General features: G+C 40.2%; 1 long non-coding RNA gene across 1 annotated transcript in view; it reads right to left on the reverse strand.

Moving 5' to 3' along the window:
- Positions 1-297: 297 nt before the first annotated feature.
- The window catches only part of LOC112946201, a 30,212-nt gene continuing 10,569 nt past the window's right edge, over positions 298-19,940 (reverse strand). Inside the window, exon 2 of the long non-coding RNA XR_003249182.1 lies at positions 298-393. This is a non-coding gene — a long non-coding RNA (uncharacterized LOC112946201). The remainder of the gene's footprint in view (positions 394-19,940) is intronic.

Raw genomic sequence — 19,940 nt, forward strand, 5'->3', positions numbered from 1 at the left:
AATACAAAGCATTTCAGTTCCACTTTTATTCCATATACTGTTCTAAATAAGAAATTTCTTATCCCTTATTACTGGGCACATCTATGAAATTAGACTTGTAGCCATGCTTTTCTGTGTCCCCTCACTGATGTGACGTTTACCTTAAGCCACAAGTATAGGCAAATAGCCTAAAAAACGAAGCCTGACAGGGGTACATTAATCTATCTGAAACTGCATTTCACATCATTTTTTGACACAAAGGTCTGTATTACCTGGTATTTCCAGAGCTCCTCCTTTGTTTTCTTACCTCAGCCTTGACCAAGAGTAATGAGGCAGCTATGCTCCTGTCTTCTATCTCCTTCTCTTCTGTTCCCAAGTGTCTAAAAAAATTTGAGACATCACTTCAGCTGAGCCCTGCAAGACAATGAGCAAAGCAAGCTTTGATCATAAAAAATACAAAACTGGGACAAAAAATGATTTTTATGACCAGAATTATCCAGCCATACCAGACAAGGTAACTTAAGTCTCTAAGACTCTAAGTCCTGTACTATGAAATCTGTTGTGCTTGAACTTGAATGACTCTCCACTTCTTCACTACATTGTACTGCATATTACTTCTCGTCAACCCTCTTCTGAAGCCCTTCTCTAAGGGTGACAGTACATTCACATAAGGCCAGCTTTGCTCAGCAGCAAAAATCATCTCCCCATGATACACAGTATGGCTATACAGAAGGATCTGAGACTGCACAAGCTCAAGACACCCCTGTTTCTTAATTGTCGGATAGAATCAATCCCCTGTTGTCACCTCTTTTGTCTCCAGGGTGGTGCGGCTGTGCAGCGCACGGTAACAGGCACGCACAGACAATGCAGCTGTGTAATAACGTCAGCTTTGTCCTTCAGTGCAAAATCATTCTCTCTAATGCATGCATTGTAGGACCCATAACACCGAAACATCTGAAAATGTTGATTCTTTGTCACTTTGCCAGGTCCTGCAGACTTGTAGCGTTCATTTAAAAACTTCCATTCAAGCACCTGCCCTGCACACAGAATTCACAACAAGAACAGAGAGAGATGTCTGTTTGATGGTACAACTTCCTCGCTCCGGCAAACGGGCACCGAGCTCCGAGGCACTGACAAGAGATTGCACCAAAGGGAACTCCAACGGCCTCTATGTTTAACTGGAGTGACTGTGCTAAGGAACTCCTCTTTGGCTTGCTGTTTGCTGTACATAACAAGACAGTTTCCATTTAAGACAGAGCTAAATTCCAAGCAAAAAGATGCCTCATTTTTAAGATTAGTTATACCCCAAATGCTGTAAAGATTTCCAGACAAGCAAGCGTGGGTGCCCACGGCAGGGAGTAGGCTTGAAAACTCTAAGGAGCTACAGAGCATTTTTCAAATCAAAATGCTTTCACGTCACCTTTGAGGAGTATATATTTATGTATGTGTATGGCCATACAGACATACACATTGGAATTAAAGCTACTTGCTCTCATCAGCTCTGCTGCAGCTCTCCCCAGTACCATAATTGAGGAAATGTAATAGAAGATCACAATAGCCGAGATAGATGACTCATGTTCACATGATTGTGGTGAGTGGAGGAGAAATAGGTGAATTACAATGTAATGACAGAAATCAGTTTTTATGTGAAGAAGCAGATGATGGATTTATATGGCACAAAAGCATTATCCAAAAATCACTCTGTAACATGAGAAGGTGGCCACATTATAGGCTGAAGAAGTCTGCAGCGATGGACATTGCTACTAAACGCACAGAGGAGTAAAAAGACAAAGAAATAGAAAAACAGGCCTTAGATCAGTGTACACAACAAGCTGATGACAGAATTTGCTTGGTTACATTAACTGGCAGGTTTTAGCTAAAACAAATCTTAGACAAAATAAGCTAGGAACAAAATTTCTTAGGACAATTTCCAGGACTAGTAGAAACCAACACAGCACCTCAATACAGATACCAGATTCAAAGGAACCAGCACTAGCTGCCTGGACAATGAAGTCTCTTGTTTTACCAGCATCCAACATCTCATCTTAAACGTTCCTAACAATGTAGTTGATTGTGAAATGTGAGGCTCATAAAAAGCTGAATGGAACAACTGTAACATTGTCTATAACCTAACTGTGACTAAACAGAAAGCTGATAACACTTCCTTCTGATTATACAGTGTCTGCATAAATTAAAGAATTATAATTATGTCAGGAGCTACACATTAGGGAAACTCATTTTAATATATTGTGAAGTACATTAGTCCTATTTACTATTAATCAATGCACATAAAAACTTTGCTTACTCTTGTTTTGCTTCCAGCATGCTGTGTATATTAACCTGTCCAACTTTACATACTAACCAATTGTGACTATTACATCCATATAATTTATCAGATTTAAAAAAAAGAGAAATTAAACTCAAGCAACACCTTTCCATATGGCCAATTAGTGAAGTCATAAAATGCAGCAAATATATGATGCTGTATTGAACATCTGTGCTGGTTATCCTATGGGAATTTTTAATAAAGGACCAAACAGCATATTGATGTTAATTCTATGTTACCGGGACTTTAAATAAAAAACTAAAATAAATAGCATCCATTAAACTGATCATACTGTTGTAACTCAAATTGTGTTTATTATGCTAATGGAACATGAAATTAAGAAAAAGACCTTTATGCCAGTGGAATTAATTAATGAGCTTTATGAAGGCATTGGGATGTAATTTATTTCTAGATAAGTAAGTCTAATTTGCAGTTCCATGGGTCTCTGCAATGCTGATTGTAATAGTTATTCCTGCAGATGTGCTGCTCACAGCATGTCTTTCCATTAGAACTGAACACCTCATTATATAAACTGTACCTAATTAAACATAATACAGTGGTGACTTGTTAAACTGGCCTTTTTAAGTCAGCAGCTGCCTAAGCTAATAATACCGCACACAAGATTTATATCATCCACCATATAATACTGATATTAAAAAATACTGCCCAAGGGATTGATAACTAATTTACCAGTAGGTAACAGGTACACTTCAGATTCTGCAGCCGAGGTTAAAGACTACTAGTCTATAAAAATCAAATGAATTCAAGTCTATTTGGAATCCCTAGTAATTATGAAAGTTTTGTGTGTATTTTGTTTTTAGTAACTGTGTTCTTTTTAATGGGTATTTAAAAAAAAAGAGAACGACTCCTGTGCTATGTTCTTTCTCCCTATCTGATGAGCTGTTTTGCTTACGAGGTTGGTTCTATTGCAGTATCCGAACACTCATTTTTTAATTTCAAGCAAAATACTCTAAAAGCAGATCGAGCTATTTCTTGAACTTTGAAAGTCAGATTCTGTGACTACTCCAGGTCACGTCTGTCTTTCCACCCAAACGGAGATGTACTGCATGCTCCACTATGGCAGCCTGTCCCCAGGACATCTGTCTAGCTCACTCAAAATCTGGCTGTCAGAAACCATACTGAGAACACGATGGTGATTCTCCCATGAGAGCAGACGGGGATATGCAGAAACAACCCAGGACCAGATACGGCACGGACAGGCCCAGCCCCGGCGGCTCTCGCGTGACGCGCGCTCCGTGGCGGGAGCTGCCCCCCCGCTGCCCGGCCAGGCGCCCAGGCCCTGCCCTCGCGCCCACGCGCTCGCTGTGGCCGCTCCGCTGCCCCCACAGCTCCCCTGGGGAAGCTGCGGCTCCTGCTGCATCTGCCGCCAGCTCCAGCTCGCTCCTGTAGCGGGACGGTCCGTGGGAAGCCACGTGCTCGGCCCTGCCTGGTGCTGCTGCTTCTCTGCTCACCCAGGAAGAAAAGGGGAATCAAATCTTAAGCAGCTTCTCACATGATGCAATCAACTTCAGCACATGCCTAAATTTTGTTGAAGACTTAAGTATGTCAATGCCAAGTACCAAGACAAATTCAAAGAGATGTTAAAATGTCTGCTTGGGTCAGGACTTCGGCTTGCCCACAATATCCACTCTCTTGTGCAACCTTCTCTCACGCCCACCGAAGCTAGAAAACCCGCAGAAAAAGAGAAGTGACACTTCTGCTTCAGGACCATCGCTCCAATTCTTTTCAAGTTCAAGGGGAAAAGACTCAGATTTGCTCTGTGCTGCTTTCCTTGTCTTACCGAGCATTAATGAAGAGGCAGTGCTTTAAATCGACCATTACTTTATGTCTGTTTTCAGTAAGCTGTGACAATCCAACCACAACCCTTTCCTGTAGGCAACTACTGTGATAGCAACCCCTGTCACTCTCACAGCCTTAGTACAGTGTCATACTTCACTTCCAAGGGTTCTTAGGAAAGGCAGGTTGATGGTGTCCGTTCACTTGCCTAAATCCCAAGATCACTCTGAAGTGCAGTCTGAAATACATGAACTATCTGCAAGTTAAAGCAGAATTACAGTTTAGGCTAGACTTATACATTTATAGCAAAAGAAGCTGCCTGATCTTAAATGAAGTGAGACAAGCCAGCCGGCTGCGGAGCTGTTTAACTGGCAGACAAAGCGCAGCAGCCCTGCAAAGCCCTTGCACACAAGCAGCTCGTCACACCGGCACCCGGCCCTGCAAGGAGCAGCCCGCAGGGTCCTCGGGGGCCCCGGAGACACTCGGGGTAAGGAGCACCCCAGGTTTCTGCACAGGAACCTGCGATCACAAGCAAAGCCTGCAGGAGAAAACACAACGAAGGCAGAAACTGCCCACAGCCCTTCCGCTGAGCACTGCCCACACAAGGCCGCGGTTTCAGCTCCTGTGTGTCTCATTTAAGAGAGTCCTCCAACTACTACCCTGAGTATTTAGCTTCTGCTATACAGGGTCATAGGTTGGGATTTTTATTGTAAAATCTTGCATTAGAAAATTTCCCTAACACCATCCTCTTTAAAAGTAGTATTGTTTAAATTCAAAATACAGACCTGGTTTTGGTAGAAGTCCTATTTAACTTGATAACCTTTCAGTAATCAAATATGAAATAGAACATAGCAGAACAGCAACTTAATTTGATGAGAGAGTAAGATTTAGCAGAATCAATCCTGTTCATGAGCACCCTGGGTCTATGATAATTATTACTTTTAATTAAAGTATTTCAGATACAAACTAATTTTCCTTGCTCGCTACTGTTATGTATCACTTGACTTGAAATGGGAACCATGAACACTTTGAACGGCTGACATCTGTCTGGTTTCACAAGTTCAGTAGCTACTTTTGCATCCTCTGCCCAAATATATTTTAATAACTTCACTCAGCTGAACTCCTGCATGACTTCACACAAACAGCCCATGCTTTCTAAAGCATAGAAAATGTTGAAGAAAGTTCTTCACTAAGGACCAAACTAAAAAACAGTTTTTGTTTAAGCAAATTACTGCTGGTATAAAGTCCAAAGAAGCTGCCATCATAAAGCCAAAAGGATTGGTTGGGTGAAAGAAAATGTTCTGAACCTACTTATGTTCTCCCTTTCAGATCAAAGGCAAAAAGTTATTGCCAGCTGCTTTGCCAAAGACTTTATTCACAGATCCGGAAACACTAATCCTCTTCCTGGAATTATCCACTATATACAAAGAGTAATTTGAATAATTACTATGATATCATCACCTGAAATGGCACCATCGAATGGTGATTTGGGACAATTACAGAAGATAAAGATAGCAGCTTTTTCCAGATAATCCTAGGCTTACTCAAAATCTGTGTCTGGGTGAAGGGAAGTCTCCGAACCTCCCTCTCAGACAACAAAAGAACTTATAGAAAAGTTGTCTCACGCTATCACTTCTCCACAAACAGGACAATTATTTTTTAAACAGTGAAAGGATAAGGGAAAGAGGAACATGTTTGTTTATTTCTAGCTCATTCTCTTGCCAAAACTTGGGTTTTGCAGCATGACGAGGTCACAACTGTTCATTGACAGAACAGATCTGACAAGTTTGTTAATTGCTGACTATGATACAGCACTAAAATCTCTCCAATTATAACATTTTCCTGATTTGCAAGGTCAGTTTCTATTCCTATGTGTCTCACTATAAAGGGCATTAATGCAATGTAGAATAGGAATCGGACAGTTGACACTACTCCCATCAGTGACAGAAATTTCCACCGACTTGAACATAAGCAGAATCCAGCCCTTTTGATCTGTATTAAATAAAGCAGCCATTCCTATCATAATATTTTCTAGCTGTTCATGGGACAAACAAGATAAGACAATCTGATAAAAATAACAGATGAAAGCATATTATGATCTAGACTCTCTCTCCATTATAAGACATAAAAAACCTCTATAGTGTGGATATATATTACTGTATTGCAATGAAAGTTGACCTGGTTTCTAGAGGACAGCTTTAAGTGTGATGCTGCCGTAATTTTCCATGACATACATTTCTACAACATTTCTCATGCCACTGAAGATTAGATACGTCTGCAAACTACAATATAAATGCTGTAGAATTTTATCTTATCCCTTCTTAGCTACTAGCTGTAAAGTGTTGCAACATTATTTTCTATATAAGTGCGAATCTCATAGACTCTTAAAACTTTTCTTGAAGACAGACAATTATTTTTGTCATTGTCAGTAGCAACAGGAAGTACCACTGCTAATCCAAGCTGTCTTTTTCCTTTGCGAGTTCCACACAATCTCCCTAGAATACATTTTACAAGCACAGGCATCTTGAGTCAGATTGCCCCAACTTCAGCACCAAATTCTCACAGCTTCAAGTTGCAAAGTAATAAAAAAAAAATGCACAGAGGGAAATAACACCTCACAACGACAACTTCCCATTCACTAAGCAAAAAAAATCACCAGAAGGCGGTAGGGTGGTTTCTGCTTGTCCAATAAGGCTTCATGCAGTAGAGACTTGGGCTGTTCTCATGCAGATGTCCCCAAAAGACATGGACTAGTCCTAGCACAGGCAGATGACACTGCTTTCAAGACCCAGAACACACTATACTGACTTAAAATGTAATGCATTAGGAACTGTGGTAGAGCAGTACTTAGTGACTTCAGCTACGCATATTTGATGTGCTCTGGAGAGTTTAAACTTCACAGAGAATGACTTTCACAGGGTAGGGGAAAAAAATATAAAATAAATGCTGCTGACTGGATGAACAGGGAGGTGAGTCAGAAGGCTTACACAAAACCTGCCCTGTGCTACTGGCTGACCCTGCTGTGCGAGGGAACCCCTGGCCAAACAGGTCCTGAGAAAACACCTCTTCTTGCCAAACACCTCCTAGCCTCCTGTCCCCTTCCGCCACCGGAACACACCGCATAAAACACCATGTAGAGTAGCGCTAACAAAGTTATTGTGTCTCTTTCAAGAAAAATAACAAATTCAACATATAACTTTAGGGAAAGGCAGTTAATAGAAGGTAAAAGGAGAAAAAAAAAGAAAATGCAAGAATGCCTTTGACTCATCCCTTCTGTGCATGCTGAGCCAGTCTTGCAGCTAATGCATAGCTTCATTTTCCCATTCATCCACTCCATCCACTCATGAGCTGAAGATTTGCTCCAGTCACCAAGGTAGGTGTCAGGCTTAATGCTTGAGGTCTAACACAAAAGCTCAGTTAAAACTAGAACTAGAAATGCACACACAAATTCTGACCACCTGTGAAAAGAGAATGTATATTTAGTTTTATTGGCTGCCCACCAAATCTGTTAGTTTCACTATACTTTTTCTTGACTTAATCCAAATTCACAACTTTGGAATAATCACATTTGCAGCTCTGCTAATTTTGCTGCTCTAGGAACACAGCAAATCTGGCTGCCACAACTGTGGCTCTTTTGTGTTCAAAACTGCATCACTTATGTATTTAAAAATACATATGATATTTATAAAGTCTACTCAAAACATTACCAAATTGTCCCATTTTCATGTTTTCATGACAATTTATATGTTTTCCATATGGACAAGTGCTGACAATATGATACAAGCTTTGTGGAACAAACTGTGGTTTCTCTTTATTGTCTTGGCATCAAAAAATCTACCCTTGCATAAAAATAACTCTCTCCACTATTTTCCAGAGATGAATTTTCATTAAGACAATATTAAATGCTGCCCTCTCATTTTATTCAAAAATGAGCCAGGAATTTTCACTGTTTACCTCACCATCATATCTGAGAGCATTATAAAACTACTGAAAGCAGCAGCGGATGCCCAGACAGTGCAGAATTATTCAGCCAAGTGCTGGGTACCTGACTGTGAGGGTCACAGAAAGGCCCAGGGCTGAGGGGGGGTAATTCGAGAGAGAGAGAGAGAGAGAGAGAGAGAGAGAGAGAGAGAGAGAGAGAGAGAGAGAGAAGACATTTCTCCCACAATGTCCTATTTCTGTTTTCTCCCTCCAACTCTTGAGAAGCAGGAAGAGTTAAATGCCTGCAAGCATTAGCAGAAGGCTGTGCTAACAGACTAAGGTTGAAAAAAATGACAGTAAATTATCTTCCTTAAAAGTTTCCAAAGACTCCAGTGTGGCATTGAAAAAGAGCTATTATTCCTATACTCCAACAGCACCTGTACTTCAGCCATCCCCAGCCAGTCGCTGCCTCCCTCTCCCATCCTCACTGCAGAGCTGTCCTTTCCCTTCTACCTTTCTCTTCCTCCAATTACTGCAGTCCTAATGTAGAGAAAGCTCTCCCTGACCTGAAGCTCCTGGGTAGGCAGGCAGATGAGCCAGCTTTCTCTTCATTTAATCTAGCTCCTACACACCCTTCACAACATGACAGGCATGTCAAATGAGCCATCCGCCCGGCCACTGACAGCAGTTTCTGGGGCATAAGAGAATCAGTTGATGGAGAGCAGATTGTTGGAGGGAGTCAGGAAGACAGGAAGCCATAGGTAATATCACGAGTGCCCTGCCGAAAGCTGACAGCTTAATGGGTATGATACCGCTGGTTATTTTACGTACCTCAAGTTTTGGTCTTGAATAATACACTTAGACTTACTGAGAAGTTGCAGTGGGAAATAGATTTTGCCAGAGTTAATAACATAGGCTAATAGAAGTTAGAAGTTGCGGGTAACAAGCATCACCCTCACTCACAGCCCAAAATCTGTTTTAGCTTCCCAAGAGGTGAGTGTTGGTGAAAGTTGCTGTGCTGATGGAGCAAAACCAGGTTAATTCATCCTCAGCAAAAACAGCTTGTATCCTCCTCAAACCTTGCCCCAGAGAGCCTGCCTCTAGGATAGTGATGGCTACTGGGCAATCTGTTTAAGAACAAACTTCAAGCGTAGCCCACTCAGATTTCTCTCAATGAACTCCCCATTAACCAACTACCACAGAGATATTCAGACATGAGTTAGAGCTTCTTCCCATTAGGGGAAAGCAGCACTTTCACCAGTGCTGCTCTTCAGAGGTGACTCACCGCAGTGACACCACTGTTCCTAGACATGCATATGGTCCCATTTGTACCTCCCACGCCTGACAGGAAAATCTGCAAGTAGCACTAAGAAAGTGCACGGATTGTCAGTGCATTTCTTAGCAAGACTTCTTTCTTGCTGAGCGCCTTTCTATCCATGGGAAAGGCACCTCAGCACAGTCCTACTGCCTTCTGCACAACGCACCACTTCATTCTGGTCTCACAGCAAACACATTTCTGTGGACGTGAGCAGGAGTACTGCTCAGCTTCCACAGAAGTTTTCATTGTTGTTATCCTGCAACTTTTTGTATTCTGTTTATTCCGACTTGCTTTCATCAGCCATGATCTTCATTTTCTTCATTTCATTACATTTCCTTTAAAGGAGTTTGCAAGTGAGGTCTATGAAAGTTCAAATAATAATTACTTTCATCTTCTTCCTTCGCAAGTTTAAAGGTTTTTTTTAGATCTCTTGGTGACATTTACAAGATGAACATTAACAGAAACAAAATGAACTTTAGAGAAACAGAATCTAATAATGCCTCCTCTCTAGTTTTACTTCTGGATTGTTTTCATATTAGGTACAGTACACATATATAACTTAATTAGGACAAATTCTCTGCTAGCATATGATCTCATCCTTTGCAAAACTACCAAAGCTAGTAGTGTTGAATAGGCTGTAAATCAATCTGATATGTGCTCGCAGTGTTGAATCTCCCTCACCAATTAAGCAGTTGTGGGTAAGCTCCGGATCCAAAAGTTCACATGATGGAACTTTTGGCACAGAGCTGCATGTTCTCCCTTAAGTAGTACTACACAGAGTCATAAGCTATATTCTGCACTGCTTCATTTGTCATCTAAGGAGAGCCTTGATTAAACACCTGTCTGTTCCCCTTATTTGTCAATAGTTTGACTATCAAGGAACCCATTGCACAGTAACAGGGAGAAAGTTTGCAGACAGGAAACTGCTGAGTCTGTTCTGTAAAATATAATGGAATTACTGACATTAGGTAAACTTCCTGGAAGCTGTAGGATGGACTCTCCAGCAATCACTACTTAATGTCTAAAAACTGAACAAAATTGCTCATTTATACGTGGAGCCAGTTGTCATCAGGCTAGTGATGGTTTACATGGTATTGAAATCTAATAAACTACAGAGTTTGATTTTGAGCTTTCACTTCAAGTTGTTCATTATGCAAGTGATGTAATAGTGACGCAAATCACTAATATAAAAAACTGCTGCGATAAGAGAAAGAGTACAAACTGTAGACTATTGGGCAGATCCTCTCCTAAGGGATTTCTTGAAGAAAACTAATAAGAATTCTCTTAACGGGGAAAATGAAAATGGAGGGAAAGGATTTTTGCCTTTTCTCCAGGCCCAATTAGGAGTGGCAGCTCTCCCAGGGTAACCTGATCAATGAATTAGAGTGAATTACAAGGAATTACATTCCTTGCTTTTCACAAATCATTTGTAAAATCTCTTCTCAGATTATTCAACATATATTTTCATTATGTTCAAATGTTCTTTGTCTTCTAGCACTTTCCTGCTTTTCACACTTATAACTTGCATTACAGTTTAAAAAGAAATGATCACCCCACAAAAGTACTGATACATATGGTCACTAGACTACAGAAGTCATTTCAGGAATGATAACAGTCAGTGATCCCATCACTTGCATTCCTACGAAGAAATTCAGCATTTTCATGTTGGATAAAATTGGACAAAAGGCCTTGACCAGCTGCGGCAAGGGAATAAGCCAGAAAAGAAAGGCAGGTTTACAAAATTTCCAAGGGTCACAGGATGAGACATGATTTGGTATCTAAAGCACCCCCTTCTGACTCTTTTCTTTCATACAAACAGATCCGAGATAAACAAATACCCAACACCTAAGCCCTTTTTTGAACATAAATTTGATTTTTCTACCTTAATTATTGTTTATACTGCACATCATTTAGGTATGATTATGTTATATTTAAGTATTCCTAAATTCACATTAATCTAGTTACCTAAATTACATTTGAAAAATTATTTTAATGTGACATCCTGTTAATTTGTTCCTTTGGTACTTCAATCCTGCATCCCTGGGGCAATGCAACCGTATCCCATCCCTAATGCAAGAGTTTCAAGGCTCCAGCACAGCGCACAAACTTAGGAAAGCAGGGACTGCCATACATGATCAAAATAGCAGACCATTTAGTCTAACATCGTGTCTCCTGCCAAGAGCAGGCTCCAGGGGAAGGTGAAATAAACCCTGCAGTCAGCAATAACAAAACATACCTCACAGTATAGTCGCTTGATGCAAACAAGGTAAACATCACACAGCAATTTTATGGATAGCTATTAAAAGAGCAAGGATGAAAACCAACAAGAAACAGTTCTACGCAACACTACTATGCTTCTTTTCTCTAAGTTTTCATTCTAACAGCTCTTGATAAAACCTTGATATTGGAGCCTAGGCTACAGTGAAGTTGCAGAACATAGCTACGGGAAAGAAAAATATGCACTTACTCTATACCATAATCTCTAACAAGTGCTGCCCAAGTGGTCCAAAAATTTTTAGTCTAGGAAGATCTCTGCTTTTGCTTACATCTGCTTTAATCAGGACTAAGTCTAATTGCACTGCCTTTGGTTTAGATGGCGTAATGAAGAGCGGAATTCTGCCACTACTCAACACTGGGACATACACACTCAGCATGTATAAACCAGAGAGGTTCATCATCTTTGACAACAATAACAGCAATCCAAAGCCCGACACACAGGGAACACAGCCTGATGACCACCGCAGTTGCAACGCCCCCACTTCCCTAATCCTCGCAAAGCAGAAGCTTCGGCAGCAGCTGGAAAGGCCGAGCGCTCTTCCCCTCTGCAGACCGGGCTTCAGTCCGCAGGAAAGCTCAGAAGGGAAAACCTTGGTCCCCTTCCCTGGAAACTTCCACAGGAACCTTCTCCCAGCCCTTTCATGAGAAGACCCTGTGTAAAGCAAGATATTTTCTGAAAGAAGGTTTAAAATGAGTTTCCCATCAAAGCAAGGGTCTTCCACAATAAAACCTACTCAGAGTTTGCAAAGCTGGGGGGGGAAAAAAAACGAGAAAAAAAAATATATATATATCTCTAGGAAGAAAGGCAGACCTCCTAGAAGCACATGAAGTCAAGCCTTCTGGCACTGACAGGACAAAAGCACTACATAACGATGTATTTATTTTTATATTTTTTCTTTATCTAAAAGAAATCCATGTTCAAGATTTTTTTCAGAAAACTATGTTAAAAATATCACATGATTGCACAGAAACTCAAAATCCTTTTAGTTTTACACCTTTTTCGTCTACATTACAGCACAGCCTAATAATCACTGATTTGTCAATAACATGTTTCTCTCCTACAACCTCAGAGACAGATGTAATATCTTACAATATTTTTCATTGCCATAATGGCCCAGTATGTCTTTACTGACAGACTTTTATATGATTAAATTCTCATCTCTCTACAGTAGATATTTTATTATTTTGGTCAGCAGTCATATACCATAGGCATTCTTTTTCAAGCAGCCGCACCGCTGCCTTGCATTCAATTTCAAGATGAGATTTTCCTTTGAAGCCAACTTAGCTGCAAACACAAGTACCCTACAAATGCCAGGCACACCTCAGAGCGCTCCTGAACTTGCAGAGATATCTAACAGGTAGCCAAACTGAACAGCAACAGTGACCACCATGCCATGATCAACAAATAAAAGTAGCTTTTAGATGACAAAAAATCAGGAATGTTTTCTCTGCTCTTAGGAAACAAACAAAATGTACAGAGAAAAGTTTTCTTCCACCTTACAGATACTACTAAAAATAATGACCTAGATCACCAGACAGCCTTGAACGTTGAATGCCGTACCTGCAGTGCACCCTTCATTTCTACTATTTGAGCTAAAACCAGCTGCACCACTGTATCATAAAACAAGTCTCTAGACACTACCCACACGAGGCTGGATCTGGGAACCTGTGCTTTGCATCCATCCAAAGGAATAGAGATGGCCAGTAGCTGAAAATGGGCAGATTTGGCTCATACATGCCAAAAAAAAGCTGGAATAGATGATTTATTTCTCATATATACAACTAACAGACTCTCTGGCACATATGAAGTGTTCAACAGCACAAGATGCAACATTATCTGAAGTGATATGGTAATTGTACTTCAGAAATAGTAGCTGAGGATGCAGTCAGGAGATGCCTCTTAAAGGGATTGTGCTAGTGTGACATTTCTTACTTCTCGAATACTTAACCTCGCACTTGCCACATGCTTTTACCGTCAGGACAGTTGAAGAAACATACAGAAGAAAATGGAGTAGAAAGGCACAGCACTGAACACAATCCATCTAGCAAGGAATTAACTAAGGAAACACAGACAAGACTGGTTGTAGAAAAAGTATTGTTTTGTAACATTCAAAAAATAAACCAGAATAAACAATAATATTCTAATAAAATGGAGATTTATAGTAAATGGCTATTAAATGAGTAAAGACTACTGAGCAAGAACTTCCTCAGACCGGTATCCCTTCCCACCATCTTTCTTACAAGAACAAAACAGCAATGGATTTCCCTCCCCATTGTCATTTCTCATGCTTTGAGAAGACCACCAGATAATTCACTAGTTATAATATTCATTAGCATGGCCAAAATTGATTCAAATTTGTAAAATCATTTATTTTGTTCTGAAATATATATTAATATATGTAGAGCATATCCTCACACTGAACATACACACTAGCTGAAGTAGTTGGTAAGATTCCTTTTCTATCTAGGGAATGGCTTTGGCTTAGCTTGGTTTAGGGAGTCACCTCACTTCTGCTTGAAAAAGATTGAATAGAGCCAAACTTCCTGTAAAAACATACTCAAATTAGAAGCAAAAGCAAAGGACATGGTCACTGAGAGTAGATTCAATCCTGAAACGAGGAAAGTCAGTTTAAGATGAAAAAGAAAATTCTGCTTTTGATATATGGCTTTCCTTTGAGCGCAAGACAAATAACTTGAAGACACTATTTCCCTGTACCACATGTAGGGCCCTGCAGGGCTTTTTCAGCTGAAACAAAGGCTACTAGTCTGATCTGCACAAGTATCAACATGAGTGCAATGACGTTACCCAAGCCCAATCAGGTAACTGGGATTTCAGAAGGTAGGTGGACCTATCTGCAGAAACATCATTACAAATGATGACAGAGAGGAAGAACTTGGTTTAATAGTCAAAGTTTAAAATTAGTGTGTGAAAGCTACAAACAGTAAAAAGCCTTAAAACTTGTGTTATGAAGAGACTGGTAAGAAAATCCATGATACACAACAGACTAGGGAATACCACACTATGAAAGTATTGGTATTTCTGATAGTAATACTACCTGCAATGCTACCTTAATGACTTTTTTCCTAGATTATGTAGTTAATCTGTTAGACCATGCGCGACACTTGAGTGTCATCTCTAAAAACTGATTTAATCAGGCACATAGGCTTTAAGGACTGAGGGAGGTTTGACATCTCTCACTAATTAGAGAATTTTGCGAAGACCTTTAGATGGTTTCCTGTGACCATGAGCACCTCAATACTTCTACAAAACAAGTTCTACATTAAAAAAAAATACTGCTATATATGAGCCATTGCCTGTAGATATATTGATTCTGTCTCCTTCTATATAACTGCAGTACTGAAACATAACACATAGGCACTTCAGATTAACATTTTCCTCATCATTTCTAGAAAACCCCTGATGCCTTTTCCATAAAAAGAAACACTCTTACGGAAAAAAATAAATTCAGAAAGTGGAGGCCAATTCTTTGGAGCTCCATATGCTTCAGAATATGACTAGCCTTAAAGCAGTACAATTAATCTCTAGAAAAAGTCTTTAAAAAGTCTTTAGTAACTATTTTGAACTGTGTACCATGCAAAGAGGCTGTTCACATGTTCTTGGTCCTTCATACCAAGAAAACCTAGCAAAAATCTTAAAGGAAGCATGAACAGATCAATGTGGATACACAGTAGGAATTCAGTGCAGACTATAAAACGTGCCTAAAAGAAATGGTTCAATTTGTTACTTCTTACTTAAAAAGCCGTATGCACCTTTCCTCAGAGCCAGAGAACAAAAAAGCATGTGCAGGAAAAGCAGAAGATAGAATGTTCCTCAGCTCTCACAACTTTGTCTCTCTCTTCACAGAGATGTACAGGCAGAATCAGATACCCCTTGAATTTGTAACTAGTCTTACTACACATTATTTCAGTTACCTGCAACACTGCTGCAAATAACATTTGCCTCTAAACTCTAAAATGCTAGTACGATAAATGGATATTTTATCATTTTTAAACAGAATATAGAGACTGATTGAAGTATCCCTTGTCTAACAACGATCTTATAGATGCAACCACAAGCAGCAGTATCTTAATCCTCTACTCAGTGGAAAAGACAAAGTGATCAAAATTTCTAAAATCATCTATGCAAACAGTTGATCAGCTCCAGACACCCAGACCTGATTTCTGAACATTTTAAGTATGTTTCAAAATCAATCCCTAAAATAGGCACTCAAATCACTCATCACTTTAAAATGATTTGTTCTCTGAAATGTCAAAAAAGAAACTGCCCCGATGGCCATATCATAAGCATAAGGGAAATGAGGATATTAAGGTGGCTAAGGATAAGAGAATGGACAGGGCCCAGCCCTGTCACTGTTCATAAGCACTGACTTGTTCTGCTATGTGTTTTAATGGGGACAGGCATGAGGTATCTTGAGGTTTAATGAAAGAAGGCTGCACTCCCCACCATTGACCCTGAGCAGAAGGGCTGTCTTTGAGCATTTGAAGGTCCACAATAAAACCTTGCTACTGCTCCTCCATACGTAGCTTCTTGCAATGAAATTAAAACACAGCTTTTTATACAAGCCATGTTACAAGATAATTTCTCCTAAAAAATAAACTCATAAAAAATGCTCTTAAATTCCTGATCTATGTTTTCAGCCCACATAGATATTAAACCTAGTTTCCTAGACCCTGAAAAGCTAATTATGCATTCAATTAGAGTTTCTTAATAAAGATTAAAACTCTGAAGTCTATTACAAGCCCATATTTAATTCAACTGCCATTTTATCCATGCCATGAAAGTGTGAGTGGTAACAATGAATATAAATTATAATACATGCCACAGAGTGAATGCTATTTGTCCAAGTACGTTACTATAAAGAATTAAATTTTGCTATCGGTTCCATAATCTAGTTAAAATTGGTATTCTTTATTTGGTCTTTCAATGTCGTCCAATTTCCTACTTTGAAAAACAAATTCTAGGGAATAAAGAAAAGAGATTAATTTATCATTAAGACTCTGCTTAATTGAAGTCAATTCCGAACAAACTTGAATTCAATTTCTGCTCATTAAATTGAATGTGCTCTGCGTTTCTCTCTGCATTGCTTTGAGCAAGCAGCTGAGAACAAGGGACTAACATCAAAATTATTAAATTGAGGAGATTTTATTTGGTCTTCACATGCCAGCGCTGCTTTGATGAGGAGCTGTTTTGGCACTGAAAGGAAACAAGAGCAGCTGGAGGAAAAATCAAATGAAACTAAGCCTCGGAAAATTGAAGAAAACGCAAGCTTAATAATATTTAATAATTAAATTTCCACAAACAATAGCGGCAAATGAAGTAATCTGCAAAGTCTGTGAACTCATTTGCATAATTGATGCCGGTCCCCTGTAAATGAATAATGAAGATAATAAAAGATGTTGCTAAAAATGGGCACAATAACAGCAAATTTCATCAAGCCGTGCGCTCTGATCAATCTGCTCTTGCAAATCAGCGGCGAGAGGGGGACGCGTGATTACCCGCGCGGCGGCCAGCCCTCTCCCGCGCGTCCCTACCCAGGGGGGTTCCAGGGTGAAGCTGCCACCAGCCCCACGCTCTGGCCACACACCCACGTGAGCCATGGCCGCCCACGGGCCAAAGCCTGAGGCTCCATATGGGGCTGCCAACACGGGGCAGTGGGCCCGGGGGGAGGCACTGCTTGTCCCCGTGGCCTTCCTGGTGGCCAGGCCACACCTGGCCTTGCTGCGCACCTACCTACAGTGAGGTCCCAATCTGTCCCCATGCTCGGCCCGGAGGAGGCCTGGCCGGGTCAGCTCCACACCTGGAGCTCCTGCCTGGCCTGGCACTGGCGCCAGCGCTCATTTATTCATCAGAATAAGGCTGGCCATATGGGGAACCATCTATACTTTATTCAGACTGATGCAGCGCCTCGTGGCTCGGCTCGCACCCATGGCGCTCGGCAGAGCCCGTCACCTAGGAACAACTGCCACAAGTCTAAACTGCCGGCCATTTTGTCACCTAGCTCACATGTTGGTAGCCATGAACTAATGTTTTTAAGCTACTAATAATCATTTTACCCTGAGTTAGCTGGTCCCAAGGAGCCAACTCTGCAGTGTTTCCTGGCATCAATTAGTGCTTTTCACAGAGATGCAAATTTTCACAGATCACAAAAAATAGATAAGAGAAACAAGCTACGTGGCTTCCTCGAGCTGAAGCAGAGGTTGGCAGTGGATGCTACACACTGCAAATGCAAACAGGAAAGCACTCAGAGAAGGAATATCTTTATGATATTACAACCAAAATATTTAGAAACACTTCAAAAATAAACATTCAGGAAGAAATTATTCCATTAGGATTATTTACAAGATGAGGTCCAAACTGTTCACGTATAGATATAATTTAACATTTAACGCATTGCCTTCAGAGATCTCTCAGAGCAATCACACACTGCAGCAAATGAGAACTGTTCACTACATGCAATACTTTATGTACCCAAAATACAAGGCACTCCGTTTTAATTGCATTATTTTGCCCAGATTCTGCATCCACCTTTGCAAACAGCATTCATTTGAAGCAGAATGGAAACTTCAGTGCTAGAGAACACCAAATATACATGTCGATCCCAAACAGCCAAGATCCCAAGGAAGCACAGGGTGCACACAGCAGTTATCCCAGCCAAGGCACCCCCACTGCACAGTACCAAGCTCCACGAGCAGGACTAGGGAGTCTCGGTCTACAAGCTGCACCACAGCTTGAAAAATTGATTCCAGGTGAAGTTTCAAGGTGGAAGAGCACTAGTGTGAACAACTAAGGCAAACAGCATGCCAAATTTTAGGAGGAAAAAATAAAAGTCAGTCGGACTAGTAAATTAAATTCAAGATTCTCCCTTTCATTCCCTCTTTCCTCACTGCCAGCCAAAGCTCTCAACCAGCCAAGGCCCAAAGGTTCAGTGCGATGTGACAGCTCCAGAATTAGTTTTATAGCATTGATATCATGATTCATCATTTTCTGTGTTAAAATATGTTCAACAATGAAAGTGAATATGTGCCAAAAACGTGTGAAACAAGAATATATTAGAGACTAAATGAAGTGCCATTTCTTGAAAATAGCAAGTTTGGAAAAGTATGTTGACAGGCCTGAAAAATATTCTTTACAATCAAAGCAAATGAAAAAAATGTGGGGAGATGTAGTCATGGGCTTAAAAAAAGCAAGAAATAGTTGTCTCATCATTGATATAAAATTAATTTTATTTTGAAGAACAAAAATCTTTTATTTCCTTCCCCTTTGAGCAGCTATCATTGCTGCTATTTGTTAGAAGTCATTATCAAGAAATCTTTTCCTGATAGTAGGACTCAGAATAATTAGATTTATCCAGTCCTGTCCAATGACTCTGGTTCATTGACTCAAGGAGTGACCTTCATTGGCTAATTAATTAAAAGGACTCTGTATCAGAAGCAAGTGTTGTGGTTGTTTTTAATGCCCTATAGTAATATTAGGCTATAAAAAAAAAAAAGACGACTCTATGCTTAGGTTTCAACATACACTTGATACACCTATTAGTACAGATACTCTTCAGTTTTAAACATGAACTCTGTTTTTAATTACTCATCCTTCCATCCAAAACATTGTTTGCAAATGAATCAGGTTAAGCTCTCAAGTCAGTGAAGCACTAAGTTATAGATGCTGAGATTGATGCAGTGCCTTCCTAAACCTGTAATCTGAGAGGACAAGTTTTTATGATCATTTTGTAGTCCTTTCTTCCTCCTCTCTCCATTCCACTTGTAAGACTATCTATATAATCTCTGTTTTGTCCACCAGTGTTCCCCAGAAGAGACTGACACAATTTAGCAAGTCTTGCAGGAAATGGTTCTATTGTCAGCTTCACTTGATCTCAGCTGATCAGTTTTCAGAGAGAAACAAATTGCTGTCAATATTGATGGGCTAACAGATTGCACCGCTTCCACTGCAAAGAGTGGAGGAGACTAAGGCTCTTTCTTCCTCCCCTGATTTTTACAGGGTGTAAATGGCAGTTGCAGGTCCTACCACAGAGTAACTCAGCAGATCTAACCAAGGTCTTTTCAGACTAATTCAACCTAGAAAGCTATGTTAGAGCTTTTTGTACTTGCTTTTATAATTCAGCTGCCATGTCTCCCTCTATAACCATAGCCAAGCTGCCAATTTAATTGCTAGGAAACAGGTTTTCTTTGACCATTCCAACTGTTTATTTTCATTGCATCTTGAAATGCATATGATAGCCTTCTATGCTAACTGGCCTTGAAGATGGTTAACTCCAGCTAAGCATTCTGTAATGTTTCTAAAATAGA

The sequence above is a fragment of the Nothoprocta perdicaria genome, unplaced genomic scaffold, assembly GCF_003342845.1.
Source record: "Nothoprocta perdicaria isolate Ctin4 unplaced genomic scaffold, notPer1 scaffold_20, whole genome shotgun sequence".
Lineage (NCBI taxonomy): Eukaryota > Metazoa > Chordata > Aves > Tinamiformes > Tinamidae > Nothoprocta > Nothoprocta perdicaria.